The following is a 23667-nucleotide window of genomic DNA, read 5'->3' as shown; positions in this document are numbered from 1 at the left end:
TCATGTCTGTAATCCCAGCACTTTGGGAGACCGAGGTGGGCAGATCATGAGGTCAAGAGGTTGAGACCATCCTGGTCAACATGGTGAAACCCCGTCTCTACTAAAAATACAAAAGTTAGCTGGGCATGGTGGTGCATGCCTGTAATCCCAGCTACTCAGGAGGCTGAGGCAGGAGAATCACTTGAACCCAGGAGGTGGAGGTTGCAGTGAGCCGAGACCACGCCGTTGCACTCCAGCCTGGGCAACAAGTGAGAAACTTGGTCTTAAAAAATAAAAATAAAAAAGAACTGCAAGATGGAGTGGCCGGCACTGCAGACCACACAGGGGACCCAGGGCAGGCAGTTGGAGCATATGAAGGATTTTAGCTTTGTTTCAGGTCAGACTTTTGCTCTTTAATCTCGTCAAGAGAATTTCTTTTTTTTTTTTTTTTGAGACGGAGTCTCGCTTTGTCGCCCAGGCTGGAGTGCAGTGGCCGGATCTCAGCTCACTGCAAGCTCCGCCTCCCGGGTTTACGCCATTCTCCTGCCTCAGCCTCCCGAGTAGCTGGGACTACAGGCGCCCACCACCTCGCCCGGCTAGTTTTTTGTATTTTTAGTAGAGACGGGGTTTCACCATATTAGCCAGGATGGTCTCGATCTCCTGACCTCGTGATCCGCCTGTCTCGGCCTCCCAAAGTGCTGGGATTACAGGCTTGAGCCACCGCGCCCAGCCTCGTCAAGAGAATTTCTAAGGCAAGCCATGACACTATTACGTGTCTTTTAATTTAATCTTCCAGTGAATATAAATAAGGCAGTTGTTTAGAATAAGAAATCTCTGAACTATTTTTTTGTAATTTAGAGGTCTTTCTAACTTAAAGAATCCATCTTTTAGCTGCTAATGACTAGAATTTCCAATGATGTACTTATTCTAATAGTAATCTATCCCACAGCCTCTTCATGGAAAGCCCCGGATGTGATTTTCCAGGTTTAAAGTAAGTTATTACCATTTAAGAAAGAATTGTTTCCTGAGGAGGGCACAGAATAGACAGTTCCAAAGATGCCTCCAGTAAAATTCACTCCTATAATAGACTCAGATAGCAAGAGACTTTTTTTTAATTTTAACTCACAGATTTTACTGGTTGAAATAATAAAATAAAAAATTAGCTCCTTAATTCCAATTTCTTGCCTATTTTTTTCTTTCTTTTTTAAATTTTAATTTAATTTAATTTAATTTAGTTGTAAGTTCCTGGATACATGTGCAGGACATGCAGTTTTGTTACATCGGTAAACATGTGCCACGGTGGTTTGCTGCACCCATCGACCCATCACCGAGGTATCAAGCCCCGCATGCATTAGCTATTTATCCTGATACTCTCCCTCCCCCACCACCGACAGGGCCCAGTGTGTGTTGTTCCCCTCCCTGTGTCCATGTGCTCTCATTGTTCAGCTCTCACTTATAAATGAGAACATGTGGTGTTTGGTTTTCTCTTCCTGTGTTAGTTTGCTGAGGATAATGGCTTCCAGCTCCATCCATGTCCTTGCAAAGCAAGAGACTCTTGTTGCCACACCTGGTTAGGATGGTGTTTGTGTGCACAGTGCCTCTGGTGACCCACATGTTTCTGAGGGACACTCATCACAGACCCCTTAACCCATGACACTGGGCAGCTCTCCTAAGATGGGACTTTCCCAGGACTAACCAAGCAGCAAGGGCCAGACCACAAAAATCCCTTATGGGTGGTACTTCTTATTAAGACAAACTTCCCCAACAGCTGTACACATTCAGAAAAAAGTGTGCTGCCTAAAACCTTGTGTCTCAGGTTCCCAGGCATCTTCAGACTGAACACCTAATGTGACCCAAAAATCACACCCCAAATGGCGGAAACTAGAGACAGTGCTCCCACTTGTCACAAGTCAAACTCTCCAGGGCAGAAAACAAGATGAGAGGGGTCCTCATCTGGCATCTATTTTGTTTTTTGTTATTGTTTTGAGATGCAGTCTTTCACTGTGTCACCCAGGTTGGAGTGCAGTGGTGTGATCTTGGCTCACTGCAACTTCTGCCTCCTGGGTTCAGGTGGTTCTCCTGCCTCAGCCTCCTGAGTAGCAGGGATTACAGGTGCCCGTCACCATGCCTGGCTAATTTTTGTATTTTTAGTAGAGATGGGGTTTCGCCATGTCAGCCAGGCTGGTCTTGAACTCCTGACCTCAAGTGATCTGCCCACCTCAGCCTCCCAAAGGACTGGGAGCCACCGCACCCGGCTTGGCTTCTATTTTGAGGACCCACAGCAAAGTTCGAATGCCCATCTGATCACAGCCTCAGACTGGCGGCTCTTCAGGGCCGGCCTGAACAATGAGCTGGCAGGATCTTCAGCCCCCATTCTACCCTACAGAGCCCCTCTTCAGGACAGAACAACACAAGAAGACCAAGACAGAGGAGAAGAATCTTCCTGGAAGGAAGGGCATTAAACAATATGAATATTCACTGTGCAGAAGCTCTTTAGTTTAATTAGATCCCATTTGTCAATTTTGGCTTTTGCTGCCGTTGCTTTTGGTGTTTTAGACATGAAGTCTTTGCCCATGCCTATGTCCTGAATGGTACTACCTAGGTTTTCCTCTAGGGTTTTTATGGTATTAGGTCTAACATTTAAGTCTCTAATCCATCTTGAATTAATTTTCATATAAGGAGTAAGGAAAGGATCCAGTTTCAGCTTTCTACTTATGGCTAGCCAATTTTCCCAGCACCATTTATTAAATGGGGAATCCTTTCCCCATTTCTTGTTTCTCTCAGGTTTGTCAAAGATCAGATGGCTGTAGATGTGTGGTATTATTTCTGAGGACTCTGTTCTGTTCCATTGGTCACTCATAGGTGGGAACTGAACAATGAGATCACTTGGACTCGGGAAGGGGAACATCACACACCGGGGCCTATCATGGGGACGGGGGAGGGGGGAGGGATTGCATTGGGAGTTATACCTGATGTAAATGACGAGTTGATGGGTGCTGACGAGTTGATGGGTGTACACCAACATGGCACAAGTATACATATGTAACAAACCTGCACGTTATGCACATGTACCCTAGAACTTAAAGTATAATAATAATAATTAATTAATTAATTAATAAAACAATATGAATATTCACACCAAAAAGTACACCAGAGTCGCTGCAGCCAACACTGTTCACACAGATCCTTTCCCCCACTAATCAATGTCTTGCAGAGGAAAAACAACTGATTTTTACCATCTGCTCACCCGGACTCCACAGAGAGACCGGCCAGGAGCCTGGCTGGTAAGAATTTCTTACCCTTCTGCCAGCTCGTCAGGTCCTGGTCCCCTGACTGAAGCTTCCAGAAGAGCAAAGCAGCTTTGGTATTCTGTTCAGGGCACCAAAACTGTAGGAGTCCAGGGAAAACCTCCCCTTTGCCCTTGAAAGTTTCACTGAAAAATCAATTCACAAACGGCAGATTAACTGGAGAAATGGCATGCACATTTATTAATGTGCACATGGAGAAGAACCAGAGCGATGATCCCAACCCCGCAATGGTGTGCAGAAGCTTATTTACTGCCTTGAGGTTACAGAAGGAACAGGGGCTGGGATCATGGCAGGACAGGTTAGGGGAGAGGGAGGAGGAGGCCTGGCTAGCAAAGGTGGTCGCAGAATGCAGATAGAACCACACAGACAGCAGTCCTCAGAGAGGATAGACGGTAAATGTTTCTTTCTGATGGTTAAACATGTCAGACTCTGAGCGACTCCTTCCTAGATCCAGACAAGGGAAGGCTTCAGAGGAAACTTGCCTGCGCTGGTACGGATTCTCTACAGATGCGAACCTTCCCCTCAAAAGACAGCTTTGCAGGGCTGCTTCTGTTTGCAGGCCCCTCTAAACAGCCATCTCAAAATATGTCCAAGTATATTGTGGGGTGAATTATTTTGGTTTCCTTCAACTACATCCTTACTACTTAGTTCAATGCAATTTCTCTTAGCCATGAACTCTCCAAGTCTTTTTTTGCCTGAAAAGGTTTTGATTCAATTCATAATCTTGAGTGATCGCCATGTCAGGAGAGAAATCTTGGTTGACAGCTATGTGTCCTTAGTATATTAAAGAAACCTGGCTCGGTGTAGTGACTCATGCCTGAAATCCCAGCACTTTGGGAGGCCAAGGTGGGTGGATCGCTTGAGCTCAGGAGTTTGAGACTAGCCTGGGCAACATGGCAAAGCCCTGTCTCTCCAAAAATTACAAAAATTAGTGGGGTGTGGTGATGCATGCCTGTAGTCCCAGCTACTCAGGAGGCTGAGATGGGAGGATCCCTTGAACCTAGGAGATGGAGGTTGCAGTAACCTCAGATCATGCCATTGCACTCCAGCCTGGGCAACAGAGTGAAACTCTGCCTCAAAATAAATAAATATTTCCATGGTTATGTGACTGTTGAGATATCTGCCTTGCCTACATTTATTTCTCTAATTTTTCCTATCTTTTATTTTGATGTAATTTCAGACACTTTAAAAGTTGTGACCTGGCATGGTGGCTCATGCCTGTAATCCCAGCACTTTGGGAGGCCGAGACAGGTGAATTGCTTGAGGTCAGTAGTTTGAGACCAGCCTGGCCAACGTGGTGAAACCCTGTCTCTACTGAAAATGCAAAAATTAACTGAGCATGGTAGCGGGCCCCTGTAATCCCAGCTACTCAGGAGGCTGAGGTAGAAGAATTGCTTGAACTCAGGAGATGGAGGTTGCAGTGAGCTGAGATCACACCACTGCACTCCAGCCTGGGCAACAGAGTAAGACTCCACCTCAAAAAAAAAAAAAAGTTGCAATAGTAGTGCAAAAAATTCCATTTATGTTTCCTTCAGATTCCTCTCATATTAACATTCGACTACATTTGCTAAATGCTCTTCTCTTGGTGCAGATGTAGAATGTATATTTTCCTAGACCCTGTGAGTCAGTTGCAGACATGATGCTCCTTTACCTACAAGTATTGAGCATGTGTTTCTGAAACCAAGGGCGACTCTTACATTATCACATACAGCGATCAAAAACAGGAAATCTTCATTGACACAATACAATTCTCAGACCTTCAGATCTTCTTCAGGTTTTGCCAGCTGTTCCAATATTGTGTTTATAGGGAAAGAAGATCCTGAACCATGCCTTCATTCAGTTATCTCAACTGGAACTGTCTGCAGCCTCTTTGATTTCTTGATATTGACATATTTCAAGATACAGGCTAGTCATGTAATAGAACGTTCCTCCATTTGGGTGCCTGATACATCCTCACATTGAGAATCAGGTTTTGCACTTTCAGCAGGAACACTACAGAGGTGATGCTGGGCTTTTTCAGTGCCACCACTAACAAGAAACATGAAGCCAGTTTCTCCCTTGCTGTGAGGGTCAGGTGGGCTTTCTCCCTGGATTGCAACTGCCTGGGCAAGTATGTTTTATAAAATTATTCTTTCTCCACTATAACCTTCTCCTGTTTCCATTTGTGAGTACAAACTATCTTGTGGGTGGATACTTTTGAGATTCTGGGTCTCTTAAACATCAGTTTTGGTTGATTTACTTTAGTGTCACAACCATACTTCTAAATATTATCTACTTTCATTTATTCTTGGCATTTATTATGGTTTTGGAATCTAAAGATCAATGGTTTCCATCAGTTCCAGAAATTCCTTAGCCAGTATCTCTTTGAATAGGACCGTTCTCTCATTATCTGCATTCTCTCCTTTTGTAATTATTGTCAAGCGTGTTTTGCATATTCTCATTTCCATTCTCCAGTCTCCTGATGATCTTTCTCAGTTTGCAAATCTTTATTGCTATATATTCTGACAATTCCACATATGGATATTCTTATAATTTCTATCAGCATCCGAGGCTAATCTGTTGTGTTTTAATTTTTAACTTCCCTGATTTCACTATTCACTTCCAGAAGTTTCCCCTTGGTGTTTCAAGCAAGCCTGTCTTCTGTGATGGCAACGTGGTATTTTCTGGTGACTTCAGTCATTCTTACCTACTTTTAATCCTTTTAAACCTAGTTAAAAGATTGTCTCCTTCCATGTTCCCTCTGAATGTTATCAGTTTCACATTGCTAGGGTTTTTTGAGGTGTAATTGACAAAGTGAGGGGTGATTGCTTTATTGAAGTATAGTTGTCAAAGATTGTATACATTTAAGGTGATGTGATGGTCACAGTGTGATGTTTTGATATATGTATATATTGTGAACTCATTACCACAACCAAGCTAATTAACACATCTGTCACCTCACATAGTAACCTTGTGTGTGATGAGAACCTTAAGATATGCTCTTAGCAAATGTCAAGTATTATTAACTATTATTAACTATGCTGTCATGCTGTGTATGAGATTCCAGAACTTATTCATCTTGTAACTGGAAGTTTGTGCTTATTTATTTATTTACTTATTTACTTTTGAGACTGAGTCTGGCTCTGTCACCAGGTTGGAGTGCAGTGGCGTGATCTTGGCTCACTGCAACCTCTGCCTCCCAGGTTCAAACGATTCTCCTGCCTCAGCCTCCTGAGCAGCTGGGATTACAGGTGCGCACCACCATGCCCAGATAATTTTTGTATTTTTAGTAGAGATGGGGTTTTATCATGTTGGCCAGGATGGTCTTGAACTCCTGCCTGCCTGGGTCTCCGGAAATGGTGGAATTACAGGTGTGAGCTACCACACCTGGCCAGAAGTTTGTATTTTTTGATCAACATGTCCCCATCCCCTCCACTCCCAGCCCCCAGCCCCTGACAACCACCATTCCCCTCTCTGCTTCTGTGCGTTCAACTTTTTTAGATTTAACATCTAAAACAGGAGGTAAGGGAGATTGTGCAATACAGTCCACCCTTGAACAATGTGGGGGTTGGGGCTGCTGACATCCCCACACACACAGTCGGAAATCTGTGTATAACTTTTGACTCCCCAAAAACTTAACTACTGGTAGCTTGCTGTTGCCTGGAAGTCTTATATGTTAATGTAAACCACTGATCAAAACATTTTGTATGTTATACAAATTAGACACTGTGTTCTCATGGTAAAGTAAGCTAGAGGAAAGAAAAGGTTATTAAGAAAATCATAAGGAAGAAAAATCTGTTTACTATTCATGAAGTGGATCATCATAAAGATCTTCATCCTCATCATCTTCAGGTTGAGGCAGCTGAGGAGGGAGAAGAGGGGTTAGTCTTGCTGTGTCAGGGATGGCAGAGGCAGAAGAGGTGGAGGAGGTGGAAGGGAAGAGGCAGGAGAAGTAGGCCCCTTTGCTGTAACTTTTTTTTGAGAAAAATTCATGTATAAGTGGATCCATACAGTTCAAACCTGTGTTGTTCAAAGGTCAACTATATCTGCCTCTCTGTGTCTGGCTTATTTCACCCAACATAACATCCTCTGGGTTCATCCACAGTGTCAGAAAAGGCAGGATTTCCTTCTTTTTTAGTGTGAATGATATTCTATTATCTCATTATATGTACATCACATTTTCTTTATCCACTCATCCATGTATGTACATTGAAGAAGTTCAGGAAATTCCTTCCCCTCACCCAGAATATGCCAATTTGATGTGTTGATTGCTTCAAACTGAGGGCAGTGGTGGAGAAGCAAATGCAGGGAAGGTTTTCTCTAGACCTCCCTTACCTGTTGAAAGACAGATCCTCCAAAGGGAGCTCAGTTGGCATGAATCCCCTCCCTGGGGATCTCATCAACCAGGGAAGACTGGCTCATGTCACATCAGCCCAGACAGACCTCTTCACGGCTGTCCCTTTTTCATTCTTCATTCTTCTGGGGGCCCATTTATCTTTCCCCAAAATCATTTACTCTGCCTTCAGTCCTCTTTGTCCCCTCTCTTTCTTCCCTTTGCAGAAAAGTACATAAGCTTCCAGCCTCACTAGGTGTTGGGTTTCACTTTTCTTTCATGTGATGCCTCCTGTCCCCAGAGGGAAATTTGTAAGCCTTGTTCTTCTGTTAATCTGCCTGCTGTCCATTTATTTCATAGACTCAATTATTGAACCCTCTGAGGGTAGAGGGAAAGCTTTTCCTCCCCACAACACCTGGGTTGATTCAGTATTTCAGCTATTGTGAATATGCTGCAATGAGCACGGGGATGCAGACAACTCTTCAACACCCTGATTGCATTTCCTTTGGATATATACCCAGTAATGGAGTGGCTGGATCACTTGGTGGCTCTATTTTTAGTTTCTTGAGGAACGTCCATACTGTTTTCCACAGTGGCTGTACGAACTTACATTCCCACCAACGGTGTACAAGTGACACTGTACCGTGGTCTGCTATACCCTCCTTTTCCGGCTTTGACATTTTTTTCTGTAGTGCACTACTCAAATGAGTTCCGTGGCACGCCTTGTTCCTGTTTTCACTGGAACATACTGCATATGAGGATTGTTTCTTTGTAGAGGCCTGGTCATACTTGGTTGATTAGCAGAAGGATCATCTGCCTTTTAGAAGCAGATGTTTGACTTCAAGTATAAAATCTTCTGTAATTACTGATCAAATTAACATCTCCATGATACTCGTTAACACTTTTCTTAAAATGTCTTTTGTTTCCTAACACTTTTTCTACATTTTTGCACAAAAGTATCTCATTTTAATTACTCTTAATTTACTTTAAATCTGGAAGTGAGCCTTCTTTTCAACAGTCCATAAATTTTTTTTTGTTATTTTCTCTTTTTTCTTGTTCATATTTTCCCAACATTGTCCATTATATATTTCCTTATAGTTAAACAGATTTATTTCTCATTAATCTTATTGGTTTTATATTTTAATCAATGTATCTTTTATCATTATGAATTTCTTTTTTTTCTTACTTTTTTTTTTTTTTTTTTTTTTTTGAGACAAAGTGTTATTCTGTCACCTAGGCTGGAGTACATTGGTGCTGTCTCAGCTCACTGCAACCTCTGCTTCCCAGGTTCAAGCGAATCACCTCCCTCAGCCTCCTGAGTAGCTGGGATTATAGGTGTGCACCACAACAACCAGATAATTTTTGGATTTTTCATAGAGACAGGGTTTCATCATGTTGGCCAGGCTGGTCTTGACTCCTGGCCTCACGTGGTCTGCCCACCTTGGCCTCCCAAACTGCTAGGATTACAGGCGTGAGCCACCACACCTGGCCATTTTATCATTATGAATTTTTTTTTTTTTTTACAGATGTTAGTCTTGTTCCACTTTTTGTTTACTTAGCTTCTTCAGTTAAAGTTAATTTATTAAAATGTTAGATTTCTTAGGAGATGGAAATCTTTGGAGGTTTAAAAAAATTAAAATTTCTTATTATTCTCACAAACGCACCTAAAACTATACAGCTACACATTTTTTCTCTTAGAACAGCTTCTGTTGTATTCTGAACATCTTATGTTGTACTTTCAATCCTAGATACCTTCCCATTTATGTGGGAATGTCTTCATTAATCAGAAGCACATCATTTCCAGGTGTAAAATAATTTTGCCTTTCTTCTTATTATTATCTAACATAGGATGACAATTTGGAAAATTATTCGATATTTTTCTACGGTTATAATAACAATTTGTTTTCCTGGCAGTTTTACCTTATATGAAAGTAATATATTCTTTTTATTCCAGTCAAATTTATTTGTATATTAAAATTAATTTTGTAAACTATTGCTGTAATCTGAATGCGTCTCCCAAAATTCATGTGTTGGAAACTTAACTCTCAATGCAACAGTAATAGGACGTGAACAAAGCCTTTTGGGAAGTGTTTAGCTAGGTCACCTAACACCTCCAAAATTAGTGGATGGATTAATGACATTAAAGGGCTTGAGGGAGCGGGTTCTCTCTCTTCTGACATATGAGAAAGCAGTAAGAAGACCCACATCGGAAGCAAGTGCCTTAATCTTGGACTTCCCAGGCTCTAGAACTGTGAGAAAATACATTTCTGCTCTTCGTACATTACCCAGTCTCAGGTATTCTGTTACAGCAGCACTAAACAGACTTAAAAAAATTACATTATTCACATTTTTTATATTCTAACTTATTTTGCTTATACCTCACCTGCTGCTTCTGGGAGAAGTATGGTTTCAAGTTTCTCAAAATAAATGTAAATGTATTTCCCTTTGTAAATTTATTAAATTTTTATTGATATATTAAAAACTATGATTTGATATGCACAAGGTTCATCATGATTATATATTTATGTGGGTTATTTATCTTCTTTCTTTCTTTATTATTATTTTTTTTTTTTTGAGATGGAGTCTTGCTCTGCTGCCCAGGCTGGAGTTCAGTGGCGCAATCTCAGCTCACTGCAACCTCTGCCTCCTGGGTTCAAATGATTCTCTTGCCTCAGCCTCCCGAGTAGTTGGGACTACAGGTGTGTGCAACCAATCCCAGGTAATTTTTTATATTTTTAGTACAGATGGGGTTTCACCTTGTTGGCCAGGATGGTCTCAATCTCCTGACTTCATGATCCGCCCGCCTCAGCCTCCCAAAGTACTGGGATTACAGGCATGAGCCACCTCTCCTGGCCGGTTATTTCTTTAATCAATAAAAATACAGAAAAATGTTATTGTCCTGATTTTCACCTTAAATTCTAATTTGTTTAATATTAATATTGTTATGTCTTCATTAATTTTATTTCTTTATTAAAAATTCTTTATTAACAAATTTAACTAAGAACATTTTTCTAATCAGTTACTACTTTTAACATTTTCAAAGAGTTATGGTAAAACTCTACCTTATCAATTAGGGTCCAAAAGTGCCAATTATGGCTGGGCATGGTAGCTTACACCTGTAATGCCAGTGCTTTGGGAGGCCAAGGTGGGAAAATCACTAGAGGCCACAAGTTTGAGACCAGCCTGGGGAACATAGTGAAATCCTATCTCTACAAAAAATGTAAAAATTACCCAGGTATGGCGGCACATGCTTGTAGCCTTAGCTACTCGGCAGGCTTAGACAGGAGGGTCGCCTGAGTCCAGGAGTTCAAGGATGCAGTGAGCTCTGATTGCACAACTGCTCTCCAGGCTGGATGACAGTATGAGACCTTGTCTCTTAAAAAAAAAAAAAAAAGCAAACATGTCTCTGTTTGCAGATGACATGACTGTATATTTAGAAAACCATATTGTCTCAGCCCCAAAACTCCTTAAGCTGATAAGCAACCTCAGCAAAGTCTCAGGATACAAAATAAATGTGCAAAAATCACAAGCATTACTATACACCAATAACAGACAAGCAGAGAGCCAAATCATGAGTGAACTCCCATTTACAATATCTACAAAGAAAATACAATATCTAGGGATACTTTTTACAAGGGACATGAAGGACCTCTTCAAGGAGAACTACAAACCACTGCTCCAGGAAATAGAGGACACAACCAAATGGAAAAATATTCCATGCTCCTAGATAGGAAAAATCAGTATCGTGAAAATGGCCATACTGCCCAAAGTAATTTATAGATTCAATGTTATTCCCATCAAGCTACCACTGACTTTTTTCTCAGAACTAGAAAAAACTACTTTAAATTTTATATGGAACCAAAAAGGAGCCCATATAGTCAAGACAATCCTAAGCAAAAAGAACATAGCTGGAGGAATCATGATACCTGATTTCAAAATATAATATAAGGCTACAGTAACCAAAACAGCATGGTACTGGTAACAAAACAGATATATAGACCAATGGAACAGAACAGAGGCCTCAGAAATAACAGCACACATAACCATCTGATCTTCGACAAACCTGACAAAAACAAGCAGTGGGGGAAGGATTCCCCATTTAATAAATAGTGCTGGGAAAACTGGCTAGCCTTATGCAGAAAACAGAAACTAGACCCCTTCCTTACACCTTATACAAAAATTAACTCAAGATGGATTAAAACTTAGACATAAAATCTAAAACCATAAAAACCCTAGAAGAAAACCTAGGCAATACCATTCAGGACATAGGCACGGGCAAAGACTTCATGACTAAAACACCAAAAGCAATGGCAGCAAAAGCCAAAATTGACAAATGGGATCTAATTAAACTAAAGAGCTTCTGCTCAGCAAAAGAAGCTATCATCAGAGTAAACAGTCAACCTACAGAATGGGAGAAAATTTTTGCAATCTATCCATCTGACAAAGATCTAATATACAGAATCTACAGAGAACTTAAATAAATTTACAAGAAAAAGTCAACCCCATCAAAAAGTGGGCAAAGGATATGAACAGACACTTCTCAAAAGAAGACATTTATTCAGGCAACAATCATATGAAAAAAAGCTCATCATTCCTGGCCATTAGAGAAATGTTAATCAAAACCACAATGAGATACCATCTCACACCAGTTAGAATAGCGATCATTAAAAAGTCAGGAAACAACAGATGCTGGAGAGGATGTGGAGAAATAGGAACGCTTTTACACTGTTGGTGGGAGTGTGAATTATTTCAACCATTGTGGAAGACAGTGTGGCGATTCCTCAAGGATCTAGAACCAGAAATACCATTTGACCCAGCAATCCCATTACTGGGTATATACCCAAAGGATTATAAATCATTCTGCTGTAAAGACACATGCACACATATATTTATTGCAGCACTATTTACAATAGCAAAGACTTGGAACCAACCCAAATGCCCATGAATGATAGTCTGGATAAAGAAAACGTGGCGCATATACACCATGGAATACTAAGGAGCCATAAAAAGAATGAGTTCATATCCTTTGCAGGGCCATGGATGAAGCCGGAAACCATCATTCTCAGCCAACTAACACAGGAACAAAAAACCAAACACCACATGTTCTCACTCATAAGTGGGAATTGAACAATAACACATGGACACAGGGAGGGGAACATCACACACCAGGTCCTGTCACCTCCGGGGAGGTGGGGGAAAGGGGAGGGAGAGCATTGGGACAAATACCTAATGCATGCGTGGCTTAAAACCGAGATGATGCATTGACAAGTGCAGCAAACCACCATGGCACATGTATACCTATGTAACAAACCTGCACATTCAGCAAATGTATCTCTTAAAGTAAAATTTAAAAAAATAAAATTTTTAAAAAGCAAACAAAAATTAGTTGAAATTAAACAAAAATTTCAATCATGTAAATTGCCGTGTCATATTATTAGATTAATTTTTAAAATAGTATTTTTAGTCTATAAAGTTAAAACTAATTATACTAAAATTATACTGTACACAACTGATGATACACTGTGCAGAGAACTGAGGCTGGATGGAGGACGGGAGCCTTTCACAAATCTTTTGTCCAAATACCTATTATTGTGGATGGCAGTATTACATTATTTTCTGTACTTTAATATTTCCTGGAACTAATGTTATTAAGGCTACTTGCAGGATTCCTTTTGAATATCAATCAACATGAATTTAGGGTAGGGAACTGACTAGAATTTTCAAATGTTTGTTCTAACTCTAGGGAGTTTCTTCACTTTCTTCAGTAATCACTGGTCCCTATTAGCAGCCTAGCACAGTTCTAGAGACACAACGCTAAAAAACGTCTCCCTGCATAGAGGTTACATTTTAACTGGCATCAATTTTGTCTGTGAATCATTATGTATTTGAGCACCCTGAGATATCTCATGTCCTAAGTAAGTGACAGTTATTTGCATGCATTGATGTTTATATCTGGAGGATTTACACCTCATTCAATTGGTGCCTTCAGGAGAATGAGGGAGGCTTAAGGGCACCCTGTGTAGTTTGTTACAAAGCAAGAGGTCATCAATATACCACACAAGGTGGGGATCCTGGGTGACACCCACAGAATCCACATCGACTTGAAGGATTTGAGAGAATACTGAGGGGACCCACAGTGTCCCTGAGGCATGAAGTCTGTGGTAATTGTAAATGCAAAGAGAAACCGTGGGTGAGGGAGCAATGCGATCCCGGAAGAAGTCAAGCAGAGGCCATGACTGTGACCCAGGCGGCGTCAGCGGGAACTGAGGTGGGGCGAGTAGCCGGATAAGGGACGCAGGGTGGCGGGGAAGTACAAACGCTTGTATGGCTCTTACATTTGTACAAATAGATATATTTGATTTACATCTGAATACAACTTGCCTTCTTTCTGTATTGGTAAGATTGGGGTGTCATTGGGTGAAGTGGTAAAAATAAATAAGCCTGGCCAGGTGCGGTGGCTAACACCTATACTCCTAGGACTTTTGGATTGAGACGGGTGGATCACCTGAGGTCAGGAGTTCAAAACCAGCCTGGCCAACATGGTGAAACCCTGTCTCTACTAAAAATACAAAAAATCAGCCGGGCATGGTGGCGTGCACCTGTAATCCCAGCTACTTGGGAGGGTGAGGCAGGAGAATCACTTGAACCTGGGAGGCAGAGGTTGCAGTGAGCCAAGATAGCGCCATTGCACTCCAGCCTGGGCAACAAGAGTTAAACTCCCACTCAAAACAAAAAAGAAAAAAAGAAAAAAGAAATAAGTACACCCCACTGTGAAAGCAAGTCTCTTGCAAATTTAATTCCTCACTCTGCATCTCCTGAGAGGGGAGCTGAACCACAGATGGGAAAGGTTTACTCCCTTTCCATGCAGTGTGTGCAGGTTCTGCACTCAGTAGCAATCCAACCTCATTTGCATGGGAAGCCCAGAGACTAACTGGGACATTATTTATTTATTTATTTATTTATTTATTTATTTATTTATTTTTGAGACAGTCTCACTCTGTCACCCAGGCTGGAGTGCAGTGGTGTGATCTTAGCTTACTGCAACTTTCAGCTTCCCGATTCAAGTACTTCCCTGCCTCAGCCTCCTGAGTAGCTGAGATTACAGACGTGTGCCACCATGCCCGGCTAATTTTTGTATTTTTAGGGGAGACGGGGTTTCACCCTGTTGGCCAGGCTGATCTCCAACTGCTGACCTCGTGATACACCTGCCTCGGCCTCCCATGGTGCTGGGTTTATAGGCGTGAGCCACCACACCTGGCCAGAACATCTTTTAAGATGGCATCAACTTTAGAAGAATTTAAATCAAGATGGGTTTCCATGAGAGAGAGTAGGAAGGTTGAAGCTTGGTCTGAAGACAGAAATAAAAATGGCTTTCTTATTCCATTGTGTGGTATCATTAAACTGACATCATAAATCTCTACCTAAAAGGTTTGCTGCTGAAGAGTCAGAACCTAGAAAGATGTGGTGGGTGTTAAGAGGGCCTACAGCTACTGGAGTGGCCTGAGATATGGGCAATGAAATTGGTTACCCAGAGACTGCAACAGCTTGAATAGAATCAGAAGGAATAGGCAGAGTTCATTCCCCTCAGCTGATAGTAGAGAAAGTTGCACCCATGTCAGTTTTGAAATCCAGTTCCTGATCCTCCACTTTAAGAAGTAGAATCTGGAATGAGACTGAGAATCAGCTGACCCCATCCATTAATGGGGTACTGTCCCATGGAAAGGGAAAAATGAGCTTTGAAGGTGTTGCCTTCTAGGGAGGGTTTCTTCCTTTCTTTTTTTCAAGTATGTGACAGCAGTTTTTCAATGCCCCAGCTTGTTGCAATATCTGCAAACTTCCAAAGGCAAACTAGAAAAGCCCCGTGGCTGACCAAAAGTACAAGAGGACTTTGCATCTCTCTTAGAGGCCTGTCTTTGTGTCTGCAATGATTCAAGCTGTAAGGCCAGGGCTGTTGGTTTCATTTCCTTTTTTCTCTTTTCTTGCAAGCTATTTTCAAAGAATTGTGTAGCTGCTTCTATTGTATCACTCAGAGACTGACCAGCCCAACCAACATTTGCTCTTTAAATCAGGAAGAAGATTTCTAACCAGAGCAGAAGTTAGAAGATTTCCATGCTTTGGACCTTCAAGCTGTAACGCAGTAGGCCTTTGGAAACTTGCATCAGTCTCTCAACAAAAGCCTTGAGGTGCTCTTCCTCCTTTTGGATATGCGATTCAACCTTAGACCAACCCACCTTAGGAGGAAAGCCTCTGATACCACACTTTTCAGGCTGTGAATATCAGCATCTAGCTGAGCTAGCTCCTTGTCATTAGCAAGAGGATGGGGGAGGGGATCCAGCCACCTGTTTCCTCTGTGGCGGGGGGTCCCCAAGTCATGTGGCCTGTCTTGTAACTGCAATACGATCATGGGAGGCAAGCATACCCCCAAGTAGCCAGTCAAGGTCCCCATAAGGGGGGTGATAGATGGCTGCTCATCTCTCCAAATCTTCTCTAAAGTTGGTAGGATCTTCTGAAAGTAGGAGCAGAATGGGTTTTATGGTTTAAAAGGCCCACTGCTGTCCAGGGATGTGAATTCTTTGAGGAGGGGGTTATTGCACAGGGGGGTCTGGAGCTGAGGAGGTCTGATGACAAGACCCTGGGGTGTAGGAGGGGGCACAAGGCACAAAGCCAGCCTCACTGCGTGTCCCTGGAGCCTGTGCCAGGTCTACTTCCTGGCTGCCAGCTTTTCCACAAATGCCCCGTGTGCCTCGCACTTTCAGATCAGGCTGAAAGCTTTCGGTAGGTCACGCCGGGAAAGGGAGGTTAAGCAGGCAGCTGTCTACAGGGTTTGGGGGAAGGTTGGGGGAGTCACAGGATTTTGCTGAGGAGGGAGAGGCCGAGGAGATGGGGCTGGGTGTTGGGGAGGAGGGTTCAGACTGGAGATCTAGAAATCCATTAGATTCTCTGGTGGGATCAGGGGCGAGAGTTGGGGGTGTTGAGGGTATAAGTGGGTGGAGAAGGAGGATTATGGTGGGAGCGGATTTCAACTTCTGCTCTAGGTCAACTTTTGGTTCCTTAATTTTGTTAAGGGATGTTTTAAGACTAATCATAGAACATTCTGTGTTCCTCAGTCAGTGTGACCTTCCCATAGATGCCGGCAGACCAATTGTTTAGAATGAACACTCTCTAACATGTTTTAAATACAGATCCATCTCTGGCCATGGCCAATTCGGATCTGCACTGGTGCATATGTTCCAGTAGCACCTTAATCTGCCTTTCTAGGGAAAGACCAGGAGGTAGCTTTCTATTGTTACCGGAACACAAGGGGTGCTTCTGCATTGGGTGCAGAAGAGGCAGCCCACGATCCAAAAATTCACTCTCAGAGATGGATGAAGAAAGCAAAGACCTGCATTGCCACGTGCAGGTAAGGAGAGTGCTTGTGCAGCCCATGCCTTCAGTCTCCCATGGAAGCTGAGACACCTTCAGCCTCAGATTCACTCACTGTGACACGGGGCAGGTGATGGTGGAATGGGAGTCTCCCAGCACTAATCAGGGCAACAAGGATGAGATGAAAAAAGCCCTTACGAATTGGCGTCTTACAACAAAACTCCATGGAGCCTGACACATACAGAGAGAGAGAGTACTGCCCGGGTCTCATGTGTCTCGGGTCCCCAGCCTGGTGAGAATGCTGCCTGACACAGAACCACACTCTGTGCCCTTCAGATGGCAGAGACCAGTGAGGCATCCTCCTTGGTCACACAGTCAAGCTCTCAGGACACAAAGCAAGGCGAGAGGGGAGCCCCATCCCTTTTGTTTTTTTGTTTCAGGGACCCACAGCACAGTTTGCTTAGGCAGACATGGGTCTGACAACCACCACAAACCCAAGTGCCGGGGACACAGCAGTCTTTGAAGGACCTGTGCCTGTGTTCTCTACCTGACACTTCCTCTCCTTATGACAAGCAGCAGAAAAAGACAGAAAGGAAAACAAAGACCATCTCTGAGATCAAAAGGATCAAATAGAAATCTAGAGAACTCGTAAAAACACTAAAAGTCGCTTTTTACGCAAAGAACTAGCTCACAAATGTTTTCTCCTGTCAATCCCAATTTAGAGAGAGAAAAAGACACAAATCTAACCATTCTCACCTAGATCAGCCCACAGCAGAGACCCGGAAGGCTGGCAGTAAGAACCCTGCCTTTGCCGGCTTGGGTCAGAGGTCCCGGGTCTTAGCTGCAGTAGCTCCAGAATAAGCAGTGTCCCACCCAGTGAGGGAGGGCCCTGGGCTCTGTGCCATGTTCTGCAGGGACCCGGAGATCGCCTCCAACCCCGCTTAGCACTTTTATATGAGTTCCTCAGCTGGGTCTAGAAACCAAATTGAAACCAAGCACATTAACAAGAGAAAAGCAGACACATTGTATTAGTATTAAAGGTACATGGGGATCTTCCCAAGTTAGTGAAGTCTCAAGAAGCAGCCAAAGCAAGATGCTTTTGTACTTTTTAGACAAAGAATAATACATTTGAGAAGAAATGACAAGGCCAAGCAGAATCTGGCTAGGGGCAGTAAATTTCCAGGGGAGCCTCTAGGTGATATGCGGGAATATAAAACCAGTGTACGACAAGGCTTACTTCCTGAAGTACATTTACTCGGGTCCATTGCTGCCCCCAGTCCCCAGTCTCTGGGGCTAAGGGCTCTCTTCTCGCCCTGGTGTGGGGGTGCTGCTCCCAGAGGAGTCTTTATGGCTTGCTACATGCAGGAAGAGGCAGGTCAGCTCACCCTTTCTAAAACTACAATTTCTCAATGTTTTTAACATAAAATTATCGATATACCAATTTGGCATATTTTGGGATGGCACATCATTCACTCCTTCAAAGGAAAGGTGGGCTGGGGAGGTGCAGGGTCAGGTGAGGATGTGGTGAAAGACACAGTGAGGTATGGATGGAAATGGGAAGAGGGAACAGGCAAGGAAGGGGTGAAGAGAGAGAGAGCCATGAGCCGTGGGTCTGGAGGCAGAGAGGCAGGCACTGGTGCAGGTGATAAAACCTCACATGAGGGTTGACACAGGTTAGGGGGAAGGTGAAGGCCACTGGTGAGGAGACCGGAGGTCAGAGGTGACAACTCCACAGATCCCAAAGGTGATGGGAAAGAGCAGCGTCTTCCCCAACTCCCCACACAGCAGCATGTTGGCTCCCAGGGATATTCCATCACCACCCTGGGCAGGGCTCACACTTCTGACACCCAGACTCTAGAACACTCCTCTGTCCCCACCCAGGGCACATCCCTGCCCTAGAAGTTCTCCCTCTCATGTCTGGCAAATGCTGCACAGAACCCTGGAATTCCACGGGGTAAGTTAGGAAGAGGGACAGCTGAAATGAGGAGGTAATCACCTTTTCCAAAGAGAAGTTCAGCCCAGTACCATCTTGTGCCCCTGGGCAAGCTCTCTGGGCTGAGAGAACAGGAGTAGGGGCTAAGTTGGGCAAAGGTATAAGCAAGGGACATCCCAGGAGGTGTTGTAGAATATTCCACTGGGACACCCTTCCAGGATTAGACCTTGAGACCTGGAGATCCCAGGCAATTAGTATTCAAGGTCAAAGGGCCAGTGACAGGAATAGGAAGGCCCACTGTGTCATTCACAAAGCACTTCCAAACCCATCACCCCAGGTGACCTTCACAACAACCCCGTGAGATTTGCAGGGCAGGGGCTCCCACAAAGGAGGAGTCGGGAATGTCGGGATTTTAACATCTGCAAGTCAGGACCAGGAAATGCTGTCCCAGCACCAACCTATATTCCCTAGGCTTCCTCCCACACCACAGCTTGGGGTGACTGCCACTTTGTGGGCAGAGACCCTCGCTTTCAAATCCCTACAGGGGGCTGTGCAGGGGGGAGGATGAAGCCCCCTCCTCTGACTGTCTCCTCCAAGACCCTGTTTTCTGAGGAAAGTCACTCTGGGAACTGTCAGCCTCTGCAAATGGGGGCCTGGACCTCAGGGAAAGAAGATGTGAAGGTCATGCCTGGCAGGGACCAGCGCTGAAGATCAAACCTCACTTTTCAAAATTCCCAGCTTGCCTGTCCTCCTGCCACTGCATTGGTGTTGACTTTTAAAGGAGCAGCAGACATGAATAAGCTGACTTTCTTCTAGGTTAACTTCATGAAGATTATTAAAGTGATGAAAATGTCCTATTCGCCATAAAGCTCCAGTGAATACAGTTTTCTGCACATGCTTATCAAGGAATCTTTCAGCCAGGAGCCCTCTGCTGAGGAACAGTGCACAATCTCAGCTGGGATGCACATGTCTCTTCTGGAAACAGATGGAACACGGTCTGATCAGAGTCTTTCGTGGGTCAGCATTGCTCCAGGCCAGCCCAGCACAGTCAGGAGCCTCGGCCCAGGGGTGCCCAAGAAGGGAGGGCGGCTAGTGCCCAGGTGCTGGGGGCCTGCTCTTTTTGGATGCTCTTAATTCTGTTAAGAAGCCAGTCCATGGCCCCAGCATCGTGGTGTTTGGGACTTTACCCTGGCATCCTGACCACACCCAGGTAGCTGGGTGTGAGCACTGGAGAGAAGCCCCAGTCCCCACTTCACCTCCCCCTGCTCCCACCCAAGCAGGCCCAGCCTCCGTCCCAGCTTCCAGGCCCCACCACCCTCCTGCCACTACCTATTTTCTGTCTCCAAATTTACTTCACTGTAAGTTCCTTTTCACTCTGTCCATGACCCAAACATTAGCAGGGATCCCCTCAGAGAAACAGACTTGGATCCCAACTTTGGAGGTCTGAAGATCTCCAGGATTTTTATTTTTCTAATTCTCATGTATTAAAACAAATTTTTTTGAAAATATAACACATAGATGGAAAGCACAAATATCTTAAGCCTGCAATGCAATGGATTTTCACAAACAGTACACTATGAGAGTTGAACTCAGCCAGAAAATGGTTCGCCCCAGGACCCGGAAGCCTTTCTAGGGCCCCTTTCAAGATGCCACCTATGCCCCGCCCCCCACCACACTCTCCTGACTTGTGATTTTTCCAGGCACAATTTTATACTTTTCCTGTGTTTTCACTCAACTAACATTTACAGTAATCCTCTGAGATAAACACTGCAGCATCCCCCATTGCAGATAGGAAGCTGGAAGCACAGACACCGGTTATTAGTCAGGTGCCCACTGCTAAGGGCAAAGCCAGGGTCCCATGTGGAAGCTCCCTGCAGAGCCACATTCTCGAATCATTGAACTGCGCTGTGAAAAGCCCTTTGGCTGCCTGGGCGTGGTGGCTCACACCTGTAATCCCAGCGCTTTGAGAGGCCAAGGTGGGATGGTTGCTTCAGTCCAAGAGCTCAAGACCATCCTGAGCAACATAGCAAGACCCTGTCTCTTAAAATAATAATAATAATAATTAATTAATTAAATTAGTGGGTGTGGTGGTGCATGCCTGTGGTCCCAGCTACTCGAGAAGCTGAGATGAGAGGAAAAAGAAAAAAAGAACAATCCCTTGGCAAGCAGGAAAAACAGCCCAGTTCAATACAATTGGGTGTGTGGAAGAATCACCACCAGCCTCCGGGTAGGCTAGGCAGAGGGTTTCACACACACTCTAGGAGTCCTGTCCCCTGCACTGTGGTTGGAGCCTGTGAGGGGCTGTGAGGCTCTGAGCAGGAGACAGACTCGCCCAAGGGCCACAGACAGGGAGGAGTAGGGTCTAACGTGAGTACAAGACAGACTGGGACCGTCGTTTATCTCTTTACACAGGAACAGGAGGAACTTGAGGCAAGGAGGGGCTACATGAGATGCAGTCCCCTCCCCGCAGGGGCCAGCTTGGCGCTGGATTTGTGGTTGGTTTTATAGTGACTTGAACCCTGGGACTGCGGCAGGCGGGGCCAGCTCCCTGACTGAGGGAATAGATCTGTTCCGTGAACCAACAGAAGCTGTATGAGGAGGGGAGGAGGGCTGGGAGGCCAGCCAGGCGGGGGTGGGTGACGGGGTTTCTCACCTGTCCTAACAACCACAACCACCTTTCTGGCCTTAGAAAGAGGCAACAGGGAGTGTGTGTTCTCTGAAGTTCTTCAGGGCTGGGGAACTGCCCTTTTTTTTTTTTCAAAAAACAAAAAAAAAATGTTGGACCTTTCATTGCTTCATAGAATTATCTTTATCTTGGGCAAGAAAGTGAAAATTATGCATAGTTTGTTTAAAATAGTAATATTTTAAGTCACTCAAAATAAGAAAAAGTCAAATTTCACAATAAAAAGATCCTGATTTACCTGAATAAGACTTGAAAAGTGAAGAACAGGCCGGGCACGGTGGCTCCAGCCTGTAATCCCAGCACTTTGGGAGGCTGAGACGGGCGGATCATGAGGTCAGGAGATCGAGACCATCCTGGCTAACAGGGTGAAACCCTGTCTCTACTAAAAAATACAAAAAACTAGCCGGGCAAGGTGGCGAGTGCCTGTAGTCCCAGCTACTCGGGAGGCTGAGGCAGGAGAATGGCGTAAACCCGGGGGGCGGAGCTTGCAGTGAGCTGAGATCCGGCCACTGTACTCCAGCCGGGGTGACAGAGCAAGACTCCGTCTCAAAAAAAAAAAAAGAAAGAAAGAAAGAAAGAAAAGTGAAGAACAATTCCTTCTACCTGAGAAGTGTGTTGACCAGAATCCACCTCGGTGACCCTCTAGAGCCGGCAAGGCAGCAACATCCCTAGCGCACCTGTGACTGACGACACATCTCACCCAGCTGCCGTAGGGATGTCAGAGACACAGGATACGGTGCTGGAAAGGGAAGAAACATCAGTGCAAACGTAGATTTCAGGATTTGGAGCATGGAGGCAAGTGGCCTCTCCTGGCATCCCCGCTTGGGGCCATGGCGAGGAGGCTCTGCAGTCTTCCAGGAGGACTGGACCACGGAAAGGAAATATCCAAGACATAGATTCTCTGGGAACACGGGCGATTCCAAAAGCACCGAGGAGTGTGCCCCAGAGAAGCAGTCCACTGGGTCCATAGTAAAATCTCATGGCATAGCCAATGTGGAGACCAGAGACTAAAAGTCTGTAACATCCTTGGAGTTCACGGACCTCGAAGCCAAACACGCCAGCCCCACGAGCCTCTGCCATGCACCATGGAGAGCTCGGGGCGGGCTGCTAAGGGTAAGGGAGGCTTCTGCCCTGTCCAGATGTACGAACAGCTGGGTTTACAGATAATGGAGGTGTCTATGTATGTTGTCATGAAAATATAAGACAAGTGGCACCAAATATGATTTAGCGGTCCCAGAAATTCAGTGCTGTGTGCATTCTGCATGACATTAATTTTAATTATTTGTACAGAGGAGAAAATTTAAAACTTAAATGTCTTACCATTGCTAGAAAAATAAAAGATTTTTCCCTTTGAGTTAGAAATCTTGATCTCTGTGTTTTTCTATGGATCGATTCTCCAAGTTTGTGCAAATACAGTCGGTTTTTCTTTCTAAGTGCCCTTGGTTATGAACTAAGGATGTAACCAACTCCTGTTTATGGGTAAAGGGATGAGGCAAGAGAGATCCAGCAACAGGGTGTGTTTTGTTTTGTTTTGTTTTGTTTTGTTTTTTCAATTTTTGGCAACATTTTTCTTCGTGATGTCAGAAGTAGTGAACTCCCTGGCTAGGGTTTCACACATGGGCTGTTCTGATCCACCAAACACCAAAGGGCTGGGGAAGAAGTGATTTGCACATGGATAACCTGTGTCATCTACAACATGGAACAGAGGGTCATCAAAGTGGTCTGAGTCACTTTAATATGTGGCTGGAGAGATGCGAGAACAACAGAAAGAGCCTTCAGGAGGCATCCCCCCGCAAGGTCAGTGAAGCTCAGTGCAGCTGCGGGGTGTGTGCGGGGTGCGGGGTTATAGGACGACCAGGTGACCGGGCTGATGGGGAGGAGAAATGCTCTGTTGGGGTGTTGTCTCTGTCACCTCTTCAAGAAGCAGCACAGTCTCAGGCACATGCTCCCTCCTGCTCCCCGCCCCGCACCCCCCCGCCCCACCCCACCACCGACCCACTGCAGCTCTTCCAAGATTCTTCCCTCCATTCTGGGACCTCCCCTTCCTCCTGAGCCCCTGTGGCCTCTTATCTTACTCCTTCTCCCCAGT

This window comes from Macaca nemestrina, chromosome 17 (assembly GCF_043159975.1).
Source record: "Macaca nemestrina isolate mMacNem1 chromosome 17, mMacNem.hap1, whole genome shotgun sequence".
Lineage (NCBI taxonomy): Eukaryota > Metazoa > Chordata > Mammalia > Primates > Cercopithecidae > Macaca > Macaca nemestrina.
The sequence above is the reverse complement of the archived record's forward strand: the minus strand, read 5'-3'. Positions refer to the sequence as shown.